At 39.9% G+C, this 12,972-nt stretch overlaps 1 protein-coding gene across 1 annotated transcript in view; it reads right to left on the bottom strand.

Annotated features, from left to right (window-relative positions):
* Positions 1–12,972, bottom strand: part of LOC124802969 (L-2-hydroxyglutarate dehydrogenase, mitochondrial) — a 100,785-nt gene that overhangs the window by 1,389 nt on the left and 86,424 nt on the right. The window lies entirely within an intron of this gene.

Below are 12,972 nucleotides of genomic sequence, written 5' to 3'. Positions count from 1 at the left end.
GTTTATGATTAAAATATACAGACAGTAACAACAGAGAAGCTAACATAATGTAACAGGGAACTATGCCCAGTTAATAAATGGGAAAATACAAGGTGAAGCAATCTCCTTGGAAAAACATTAAAACTGTCTACCTAATAAACTACTGAAATAATTTTTGACAATATAATGTGATTGGATAGGTAAAAAAAAAAAAAAAATACTCACCAAGCAGCAGCAGGAGAACATGCACAAAAATGTTTAACTTATGCAAGCTTTTAGAGCCAGTGGCTCCCTCTTCTGGCAGAAGAGGAGAGAAAGAAAAGGACTTGAGAGGTTTAGGAAAAAGGATACAGTTCAGATAAGTCACCCAGAATCCTGGGTCAGAGGAGACTTACCAGACAGGATGAAAAGGAAAGACTGATTGTTAGGAACTGCACCAGATGATATTTGAAAACCTGAGATCTTAAAGATGGAAGACAGGGTACTTCCCAAGACAGAGATTACTGCTAAAACATCTTGCACAAGTTAATAAGAGTGAAAAGCTAAGAGCATTGTATGTAACGGAGGTGGGAGGGGGGACAGGGAAAACTAGACAGGTCGACAATGAAAGATGTAGAATACTAAAATAGAGTGAAGACAGGAGTAGTTACTGTGAAGAAATGCTGAGACCGAAGGAATTAATGTAAATTAAGGCCAGGTGTATAGCAAGAACCAATGGCATGTTGTAGTGCTAGATCCCACCTGCAGAGTTAAGAGAAACAGGTGTCTGTGGAAAGAATCCAGATGGTGTGTGCAGTGAAACAGGCACCGAGGTCATGACCGTCATGTTGTGCAGCATGTTCTACAGCATGATATTTGTATTGCTGGTATACACCCTCTGCCTATGCCCATTCATCCTGCCTGACACCTGAGTGGTAGTCATGTCGATGTAAAAGGCTTTTAAGTGTTTACATAACAGCTGCTATATGACGTGTCATTTCACAGGTGGGTCTCCCTTTGATGGTATTTGTTTTGACAGCTATAGGGCTGGTATAGGTGGTGGTAGGAGGGTGCATAGGCCAAGGCTTGCAGTGGGGATGGTCACAGGGGTAGGAGCAACTGGGTAGGGAGATGGGTACAGAAGGATCATGGGGTCTGACAAGGATATTGCGGAGATTGGCAGGGTGACATAAAGCTATTCTAGGTGTGATGGGCAAAACCTCAAGACGCAAAGGATCTCATTTCAGGCATAATTTTAAGAAGTCATGGCCTTGTTGAAGTAGCTGATTAATAGAGGCAAAAGCATGATAATACTGAGTGTCAAGAAGTGTCTCCTGAAGTTCTTTTTGAAGGGATCAGCAGTACTAGGATTGGATGTGATGGCCTGGGAAATGTGCTTTTGAACTGGGCTGGTGGGGTAATTATGTTCAGTGAAGACTGAGGTGAAAATGGTGGCGTATTGCTGTAAAGAGTCTGCATCTGAACAAATAAGTTTGTCTCAAATGCAAAGGCCATATGGGAGGGAATGTTTGACATGGAAAGGATGGCAACTGTCAAAACGTAAGTACTGTTGTTTGTTAGTAGGTTTAATGTGGACTGAAGTGTGTAGCTGGCCTTCGGTGAGGATGAGGTCAACACCAAGAAAAGCGGCATGGAATTTGGAATAGAACCATGTGGAATTTAATAGGGAGAATGTATTTAGAGATTCCTGGAATTTTAACAGGTCAACCTCACCCTGAATCCATATGGCAAAGATGTCACCAATGTATCTAAACCAAACTAGGGGCTGAAAGCTTATCGATCCCAAGAAATCCCCCTCCAAGCGACCCATGAAAAGTTTGGCACAGCTGCTATATGACGTGTCATTTCACAGGTGGCTCTCCCTTTGATGGTATATGTTTTGACAGCTATAGGGCTGGTATAGGTGGTGGTAGGAGGATGCATAGAGCAAGGCTTGCAGTGGGGATGGTCACAGGGGTAGGAGCAACTTAGCTGCTACATCTGCTGCTTCATTACCCTGAATTCCCTCTTGCCCTGGTAATCAGCAGAATGATACCTCCTTCTACTGCCTCTGTAAGTGAAAAAGTATACCACTGATCAACTGCATATACTTTTTTGTTGGGTACGTGTGACAAACAACCTGAAGGGCACTTAGGGAGTTGTTGCAGTTGTTGCATCCTGGTTCCCACAGCCATACCCCTGATCCATTTGTATGTCTGCCCCTCAAAGATGAAGTAATTGTTGGCAAATGTAAAGTTGATTATGGTGAACATGAAGGATGTCTTAGGCTTGGAATCAGTGAGCACTGACTGAGGAAATGTTTAGCAGCAGACAGAGCATGAATGTGGGGGATGTTGGTACAGAGGGCGATGGCATCAATGGTGACAAGAAAGGTTTATGGAGGGAAATGAACAGGCACGGATTTCAGATGATCTAGGAAATGGTTGGTATCTTTAATACAGGAAGAAGTCTTTGTACTATGGGTTGTAGGTGTTAATCATCTAAGGTAGATATAAGTTTGAGGGGTGCCCTATGCTCTTTCTACAACCATCACAGTACCCTATGGCTCCTACAACTGTGACCATCCCCACTGCAAGACTTGACCTATGCACCCTCCTACCACCATCCATACCAGCTCTATAACTAGCAAAACATATACTATCAAAGGGAGAGCCACCTGTGAAACGACACATCATAAACCAGCTGTAATGTAAACACTGTTCAGCTTTTTAAATCAGCATGACTATCATACAAGTATGAGTTAGGATGAAAGGGCATAGACAGAGGATGTATACTGGTCATACCAATATACTGTTGCAGAGTATGCTCTGCAACATGACAGTCATAACCCCGGTGCCCATCTCATCTCACCACACACACTATCTGGATTCTTCCCCCAGACACAAGTTTCTCCAAATTCCTTCCACAGGTGGGAACTAGTGTTACAACATATTCTTGGTTCTCACCACCCACATGGCCTAAATTTACATTAATTCCTCCAGTCTCAGCATTTCTTCACAGTAACTACTCCTTTCTTCACTCTGTTTTAGCTTTCCACTTCTTTCATTCTCTGACCCATCTATTTTTAGCCATTCCCCCTCCCACCGCTGTCACATACAATGCACTTTCCTTTTCACTCTTATGAACTCATGCACAATGTTTTGGCAGTAATCTCTGTCTTGTGTATTACCCTGTCTTCCACCTTTAAGCTCTCAGGTTTTCAAATCTCATCTGGTACAGTCCCCAAAAATCAGGCTTTCCTTCTAATCCCGTCTGGTAAGACTCCCATGATCTGGGATTCTGGGTGACTTTTCTGAACTGTATCCCTTTTCCTAAATCTCTCCAGTTCTTTCCTTTCACCCTTCTTCCTTCCCCTTCAGCTATTATGTCGGAAGGAGGAGACTCAGGCTCCAAAAGCTTGCATAAGTTAAACCTTTTTGTGTGTATCTTCTCCTGCCACCACTTGGTGACTACATTTATATAATAAACTACTGTGAAGTTCAGACATCAAACACCAACAACATTCAATTCATCATCTCCTAAAATAGATGGCAGGTCTGCTGGTAAGCTGGATGCAGCGCTTATAGACTGATACACAGCACACACTGTTAAAATGTGATGTACAGACACCTACACACCACAAGCCAAAAGCTAGCATATTCTGCCTCCTGCTGGAGGAGAAATCCGTACATCAGAGGACATTGTCCTATCTGGAGGACTGTTAACTGTACGTCCTCTCACTGCATTGGCCAGAAAGAGGAACACCACAGATGTTGTTTGTTTCACTGACCGCAGCATGTTGTTCCCCAACCCTAACTACTACTACTCCCACAGACGCAGGATCCTATGCCTCAGGTGAAGTAACTGCACAGACATGGGCAGCATGCTCAGAAATTGTATTTTCCACACACGTATTCTTAGCTGCTACATCTGCTGCTTCATTACCCTGAATTCCCTCTTGCCCTGGCAGTCAGCAGAATGATACCTCCTTCTACTGCCTTTGTAAGTGAAAAAGTATACTACTGATCAACTGCATATACATTTTTGCTGGGTACGTGTGACAAGTAGCCTGAAGGGCACTTAGGGAGTTGTTGCAGTTGAGGAATTTGGTAGCATGATAACACTGGATCTGCTACAATCCCCCACACCACAAAAAAGCATGTATATAATTGTCATACACAGTGATTGCATGAGCAAGGAAGCCTTGAGAACATATTTTGGAAATGACACAACACAGACAGTGGAATTCCCTGTCTTAGACCCAACAGTGCAAACCAGAATACATTCACAGTGCCCAGATAAAATTCTGTAAAACACTGATTTAAAAACATAGCCTGGGGTATAATTCCTTTTGTATGCTGACATATCAAAAAGAACTCTGGGAATCTTTATTAACCAAGGAATTGAACAACTCCAACCTCGTAGTACAGAAACATGGTCCACATTAAGAGCTGCTAGATCCTGCCGCACACGAATCCCAAATGGCACCATTGCTCGTGGTCTGTTTCTGAATAATCGGTCCATTAGAGGGCAAACAATGGTATGGAATGCTGGTGGCTGTAGGGTTGATAGTAGGCCACATATATAGTGCATCAGAAGCATTCTGCCACTGGAAGATGAACAGTGGCTCACCAGCCTCAACACAAGAGGCTGAGAATCAGATTGGTTCTGTATGCCCTCGCGCAAACACCTCGTAATACTGGAGCAGACATGTTTGGTCTGCTTCCCATCATCCTTGGCTCACGCATTTCAAAATAATTCAATGGTTTTAGACCTGTAGCCTTTTATTCTTCAGATATGGCAACCATGTCAGCTTTCAATCAAATGTGAGACAAAGAAACTTTACCAAACTTTTAAAATCGAGAACACTATCCCTCATTTTAAGAATAGGCAGATTAAGAGGGCAACAAGAACAGCCAACTCATTCTCCAAAACAATGACTTAACTGAAATCCAAATTGGTCAGTAATTCTTAAATATTCATATATTCTGAAACCACAACATTCAGTTTATGTTTGACTGAAATTTAGTCCACGTACGAGGGTTTCAAAAGGATAAAAAAAAAAAAACTATTTAAAATGTTTGATGGTCTTATCTCAATCTCAATATATTTCAGTTAAGTCACATTTCTCTGAGGAAAATTTAAAACCTGTGCTATCTGCTCATTCCTCCAAGCACCTTATCATTAACTGCTGCTGATGAGATCTAATTGCAGTGTTGAATGAAGAGCAGAATATGGCAAAGTCATCCACAAACAATGAATATCAGATGGAAGACTCAACCACTGACATAATAATATTTATGGCAATAGCAAACAGACTCACACTTAAAACAGATCACTGAAGGACACCATTTTCTTGTTCAAACTGCTCAGAAAGAGTAACACCGACACGATACACAAGACATAAGGTGGAAAGGAAGGACCGAATGAATATTGGTGGTCATTCACTGAAGTCACATTTGTGAAGCTGTCCTAGGACGTGATGTTTCCAAGTAGTGTTGTAGGCACTCTCAAGTTAAAAAAAATATATATGAGGTGCTGTCTGGGTAGGGAAGATAAGTTATATTTCCACCTCCAGCAGGATGAGGTTGTCAAGAGTAGAACGATACCTCCACGTATGTCAACTAAGTAATTCCCATGATTCTGGGACCTAAGTCAGATTCTGGTTGACCGTGTGTTCTAGTGTCTTTCCTACACAGCTTGTGAGGGTCACACTTATGTAACTATTGGGCAATGTGAGATCCTTTCCTGGTTTCAGAAGGGGTAGTAAATTGTCTTCTTCCATGATTCAGGATTATTACCAGTTAACCGAATTTATTAAAAATATACTTTTAATCCTGTGTCGGGTACTGTAATATGCTGTAGGGGATTTGAACCTGGTGCAAACTCCTAAGTTTTCACATAGGAAAGGGACAGCTGTAGTCCTCGATTTTGTTGGAATGGAAATTCCAACCACTCCTCTCCATTGATTCCTGAAAGTGGCAGAAAGCTAGATCCTGGTTTTTGGTGGCAGTGATCAAACTGAAGTACTCTGTCTGTGCTGTTTCCAGATACAGACTGGAGACATCCTAGCTTCAGTACAGTATTTATAGGTGCTCACACACATTCAGCAAATATCCTCTTTATGGTGTCCCATACCTTTGTAGAACTAGTGGAATGATTTATTAAGCCCAGGAATGCTCTTCATAGCCTCTTCTTGCTCTTTTTGACTGTCCTTCATGCTTTTTCCCTTGTAAATGAAAAGGCTGCAAGGTTGATAGCAGATGGGTGGCATTTGAAGTATTGCAAAGCCATCTGTCTAGCCCTAATTAAGGAGACACACTTGATGTTCCACCATGGGATGTGTTACCTCTGAAACTGGCCTGAGGACTTTGTGATAAATGCATCAGCGGCATGGTGGAATATGCTGGTAATGTGATGCACTCAGTCTTGGATGCTGTATTGGTGTTCAAAAATAGCTAGCTGTTTCTGTAGCATCCAGTCTGCTCTGCTAAGTATCCACTGTGGTGGATTTCTTTCAGGATCAGCTCTATCTGAGAGGTGTAACAAGACAGGGATGTGGTCAGTCGAATGCAAGTCATCAAGCACTTCCCACTGAGCAGCATCTATATGGGCTGTGGTGGAGATTGACCCCATAGCAGGCTGATGTGTGCTATTAACAGAAATAAGAAGGCAAAATTCTTCTGACACAAGGAGGATTTCAAGAATTCAACCCCTGCCTCACCCTCACAGCACATTATGTGCATTAAAATCTCCTACAACCAAGAATGGTTGTGAAATCAGGTCAGAAAGAGCCTCTGTATTTGAAACTTCATTAGATGGCAGATACACATTACACAGTATAACTTCAAATGAAATGTGCAGTGTGATAGCAACTGCCTGAATAGCTTTCCCAAGAAGAACAGAAGCAGAGTGGTAAGTGTCATTCACAAAGACAGACAGCCCACCTTTAGTCCTGTCCTGACTGAGGTCATCTGTTCGATGGAGGCTGATCACTCAAGCACAGGGACGTCAGTATGTTTAAAATGTGTTTTCCTGTAGACACACACACACACACACACACACACACACACACACACACACACAGGGATCTCCCCCACGCCAACAGCTTTGGTTCCTCCACTTGTTCTGAGCCCGTTCATTTTCCACTGGAGCACAGGAGCCATCCATAAAGCAAAATGTAATAATTCTAGCATTACTTTTCCTCAATAGCAGTTGTCAATATCATTATTATTTTTTTGAATTTTGGACAGGTCAATATTATCTCAGCTGCTTTTCTGAAAACTTCCATATAATTTTATACACAATATGTTATACTTTAAGCTAAAATTTTGAAAAGGAATTACTTTATTTTCAATGTTACAATCAATAAGTACTAGCTCTCAATGCACAGTTAAAATTATTTTTTTTACAAACATTCGAAATTATGAATTATTTGGCACACTTAAAATTTCTATTACTATTTACACAATTTGGTACTGTTTACTACATTTATTTCTGGGTTCATTTATGAAATAGTAAATGAACTTAACAGAAATTCATTTTTCAAGAAAAATTGTAATGCATTTTGTGTTGCTTCTGTAACAAGTGATGTTAAATAAAATATGGCGTTTCAATCTTCGATCGCTATTCTTTATTTTCAATTACCGGTTTCGGGCTAGCTGCCCATCTTCAGGTCATATATTGCAGTTACTCTGTAACTTGTCAGTACAGAACACTCGGTTCGCTGTCATAAGTAAAGTAAATTAATGGGATTACTTGTAACTGGGAGAACAAGAACTCATCAGAAAATCTGCACACTATTGCCTGTTAGCTAATAACTTGCTGTTTTGTGTGACATAAAATTAAACATAGGATGCAGAAAAACCAGTAAAGATAGGAGACAAGCAAGACAGTACACATTTCTTCAATCCTCAAGTCCAAGCAAATTTTTCTCCCTAATCTTGCTACAGGTTTACATGGCGTGCTTTCCTTTTTGCAAAAGAACTATTACTTCATCGAAGTTCGTCAAATGTTTTGCTACATGAAAAAACGAAATGTCGTTGTCTATTACTGATAAAGCTGTTAATACAAATAGTACCCAAGACTGGTGTGGTTACTCAATCTGATTACGTCTATTTTGTCACTGTGTGCTAGATAAAACAAAATAGGCCTTTCTAATATTACAACAATTGTACCACACACAACATGAGCGAGTCTGTTTTGGCAATAATGATCATTTTTATAGTACGACAATATAATTCATGAAGTGCCAATATGAAATACCTATTTGGCCTACTACAATGAAAAAGCTTTATGTTAGGAAATAGTTTCACATTCATTCATACGCTCCAGTTTCTCATGCATGAGACCGAAAAGTAGTAGAACGAAATTTTTGTATAAATTTGGAATCGTCATATTCTGCCATAATTTGTGTGACGTCCCAGTTTCTTCTCCTTCTTTGTTCTAACAAACAATCATGTCATCACTAATTCTGTAACTATTCCTACTACTGTCAAAACTCATTCTCCAGTTAACTTTACTAAACCTGCCACAACCACCGGTTCAGTTATCCAGCAATTACTCTCCGGTTAGGCCTTATTACGTGTTCGTACAATGCGTTTTCCGCGCTACTCCCAGAATGGAACTTAAGCGGCTGCCAGCCGGGGACTACAACTGGCCCTGTCTCATGTAGTGATCTGGCCAAAAAATTTTTTGTCAGAATTTCACTTTCTTGGATACACCATGAAGATAATACTAATCTGCCTTGCCTGTTATTCCTGTTAGTTGTTTATTTCCACTCTGGTAGTCTGAATCTATGGATTTCGTTGGTAATTATAACAACGGTAAACATTTGCAATGCTAAACAAGCAGCAGTTGGCATTCACCAGTTAGGCTTTGTTCCGCTCAGCTCCTATAGGCCCGTACCGTTTTGTCTGCAGGAAAGTTCATTTCTAGATGCGCAGAGACACCACGTACACTATGCAAACATTCAAAAATCAGCTTCTAATTCATTCAAAAATCAACTTAGACCGTGTTAAAAAAAAAAAAAAAAAATGTTCAAAAACCAGCAGAAGTGCGTTTCAAAATCATACGAATAAGCGATAGACCGACGTGTGCTGGACGCTAGGTGCTTTGTGAAACAAGGTTTTTTTTTTCTCTCAAGAATATGAATTTGCCCCCTCCCCCCCCCAAAACTGCCGCCCAGTTCAGATACCTCGGTTTGCCCCCCCCCCCCCCCCCCCACTAGATCCGGGCCTGCTGCGCTCGTGTGAATCTGGCATCTTGGGCATGCCAGTAAAATTTTTCCGGGTACCATGTGGCTGATTGCTGCTACTGCTGCTTACACAGCCAACAGCCACACTTATTTAGCCAGAAGCGGAAGACGGTATTACTCATATGCGACTCAACTGCGCACGTGCATGAGCCCGTTCGTAACTGCTTAAATGAATCTAATGTAAACAGTTGTGACGTCAGGCTCAATGGAGGCAATTTGTTGTTATGAAGCATTGCATAGTCTTCCTAAAGCCTTTGGCACATTTCGCTGTTGGCAGATGCTTGTATGTGCACTGTGTTATTTTATATGATGCATTTCCTTTGCAACTGAAGTTTTATTTCCGTTTTTTTCTCTCGTTCATGTTTTAATGCTGCAGTATTACCCTGCAGTAGCAGGATACAGTAATATCCTTTGTTAGAGGATCAGTTCTTAGCAGTCAAAATTACAAAAATTTAACTGAAAACTGAAACAACGAAAAATTCCCGGAATATTAAAAAATTCCCGGGTTTTTCCCGGTTTTCTCCCGGATGAAAAAATTCCTGGGTTTTTCCCGGATCTCCTGGTTGTCCCGGGTTGTATACACCCTGTCTATTATTCGTTACATATGATTGAACTTACTGATATATGATTATGAACTTTATTCATTTTGTTGTGACAAAACATTTCTGCTAGTGTGTACCCAGTGTGGTTTGGTTCATGGCTCAGTCCCCACATCTTAAGCATAGGCCCTAATGTTTTTAATTACTTTCTCCCTTCATGAGTCAACATATCTATAAATATTCTGGTCTATGTGGCTGATTGATTTTGTGCTACACTCCTACTTCTGATTGAGTTTATTCTTCTGGTCTGTAGCCATCATTGTGAGTGTTTTGAATTGGCTCACTCACCCTACACTTACACTCTAAATATTTTTTCTTCTCTTTTGATGATTTTGAAGGTGTGACTTTATAGATGTAAACTTGCAATTTGTAATTCTAGTAATTTACACTGCCTCTGCACTTATTTCTAAAGTTTAGTGTTGTAATATTGTAGTTTTGGCTTTGTATCAACTGTCCTGAGACAGAATGTTCCACAAATCCGAAAATCTGAATGCCATGTCCTCATATATATGTATAGATTATGACTTGTATAGTAGATATTTTTCGTAGATTTTCTGTGATATGTTATGTATCAGATACTTCTATACAACTGTATTCTATTTTCTGTCATGATTTTGTTCACTGTTTGGCAAACTTTATAGAAGGTCACAAAATATTGTAAATACATTGTTTCCATATTATGTGAGGGGGATATTGTAACGGGACATCCCCCTCTATCATTACTGTTCCTCAACAGTAGTTGTTGATGCCAATATTATTTTTCGAATTTTGATCAGGTCAATATTATCTCAGCTGCTTTTCTCAAAACTTTCATATAATTTTATACACAACATGTTATACTTCAAGCTAAAATTTATGAAACGGAATTACTTTATTTTTGATGTTACAGTTGATAAGTACTAGCTCTCAATGTACAGTTAAAATTAGTATTTTTTTTTTTTAAATTTGAAATTACGAATTATTTGGCACACTTAGAATTTCTATTACTAATTATGCAATCTAGTACTGTTTATTACATTTATTTTTGGATTCATTTATGAAATAATAATCAAAATTAATAGATATTCATTTGTTGAGAAAAATTGTAAACCCTTTGGATTATGGTTATTACAGCAGAGTGAAGTAGTAGTAAACACGTCCCTGATGTGATCAGATGTATTTTTGTATTTTGGGTGAACAATGTAATTTCAGTTTTGTTAATGTGAAATTCAAAAGGCTGTACGATATACTAAAATGTGACAAAATATATTAACATAACAACAAAAATTCTTGAAAAAACTATCTTCAGATTTATTTAGATAAATTCAACCATGAGGACCTAAAATGTGGGAATTTCAGCTTCAACAATCAGACACCTAGACAAGAAGAACTGGAGCCAACTCTACACAAAAAGCTATATAAACTAGAAAGTTTATTGTAATCTTCACTCCTCTCAAATATTTCATAAAATACTTTGCTTATTGTGAACAATAACTGGAATTAAGAAAGGAAGGGGGAGATTACATATATCAACAGCCATTATATTGATATTGTTTTATTGGGCAACCAGTTTCAATGTTCCAATCACATCATCTTCAGGCCTGCTGCATGAATGACACCAGGTATCATTTGTATATGTTTTACACGTGGCACCAATACTCTTGGTTTCTTAGATATCTGAACTTCATGAGTATGTGTGCTCTTCACACATGTGACAGGAGTGAGTAGGAGTTGCTGCCACGTGTGTAAAGAGCACACATGCTCAAGTAGTTCAGATATCTATGGAACTAGATACAAATGCTGGTGCCTTATCTTATACATGCACGAGTGGTGCTTGGTGTCATTCATGTGACAGGTCTGAAGGTGATGTGATTGAAAAATCAAAATTGGTTGCCTAATAAAACAATATATTAATATAATGGCTGTTGGTATATTACAATTAGATTTCATTGACCAGCCACTGTCTCACACTCCTGAACCTAGGACAAAATTGCATTTATTTATAAGGCAGGTTTAGGTCTTCCCCTTTCTCTCCTGTGTGTAGAAGAAGCCATTTCACAAATGGTACAATGGAGAGGCCCGGTGAGATCATTTACGCAATTCTCAAAGTAAACAGTCATATTGTCATCTGGGTGTTTTTCTCTTACGGTCATCTTGCTTTGATTGAGCCTTCCTGACAGTATGCTTCATCTTAGTCTTCTCTTTCAGAGTTGGTAACATCTTTAGGCCAAGGCAAACTGTTCTTCTGCAGTTGCCTTCCAGTGTGATGCTTATGGCATGGGCTGAAGTGTTGCTTATGACTGGTATTTGTGATGAGATGGCAACAGTTTCTTTCAAATTTCTTTCTCCAAGGTGCATTTGCAAGACCAGTTTTTTCTATCAGAAACCATTGTGACGTCTATGTGGAAACACTTTTTCAGGTTTATTTTTGAGAGGTGCACGAAACAAAACTGTAGAGGCTGGTTGTTGAAGATATTTGTACACTTTCTTCATTCCAGCATACAGTACAGTACATTGTACACTCTCTGCTCCAAGCTGTATGTGAACCTGAACAATTGACATATGACACAAGGGTTCAGAGGAGGTACAAATAGCTCCTTCAACAATGTCAGCCATAGCACTCTTACCATACATAGCTTGATTTTTATACCCCACAGTGGTTTGCCTGAGTTTATGGTATGTGAAACACCTCATGGGGTTGGGGAAGTATGGTCTGACTTTTAGTCTTATGAAGCCTGCTTTAATGTAATCTGGCAAAATCAGCCAACTGGACAGCAATGTAAAAAATTCTGATTTTGACAGTGTTCCACTCTGATCATGCATTACTTTTCACACTTCAATGACCCCTTTGTTATCTGTCCGCTCCTCCTTAAGCTCTGTAGTGTCCATATGCAAGCTGTCACTGCATGTTACTACTGCCTGACTGTAGCAAAAGGTGCAGTTCAGTGCAACCTCAATAGGACACTTACTCGAAAGTTTTGACTTGAGGAAGCAAGTGGCTTGCTGTGATATAGCTGCTTTGACCAGTAATGTTCCATTATACAACCACTTAGTACCTTCAAGGGTTCCAGCCAATCAGCCAAAAGTAGTTACAGAAAAAGCACTTCACCCAGACAGAGCCTCGTATATCTGGGTAAGCCTTTACAAAAGATGTGCAGCAGGATCCACAGAGGGTGCCCA

Source organism: Schistocerca piceifrons, chromosome 6 (genome assembly GCF_021461385.2).
Source record: "Schistocerca piceifrons isolate TAMUIC-IGC-003096 chromosome 6, iqSchPice1.1, whole genome shotgun sequence".
NCBI classification, from domain to species: Eukaryota; Metazoa; Arthropoda; class Insecta; order Orthoptera; family Acrididae; genus Schistocerca; species Schistocerca piceifrons.
The sequence above is the reverse complement of the archived record's forward strand: the minus strand, read 5'-3'. Positions and strand labels throughout refer to the sequence as shown.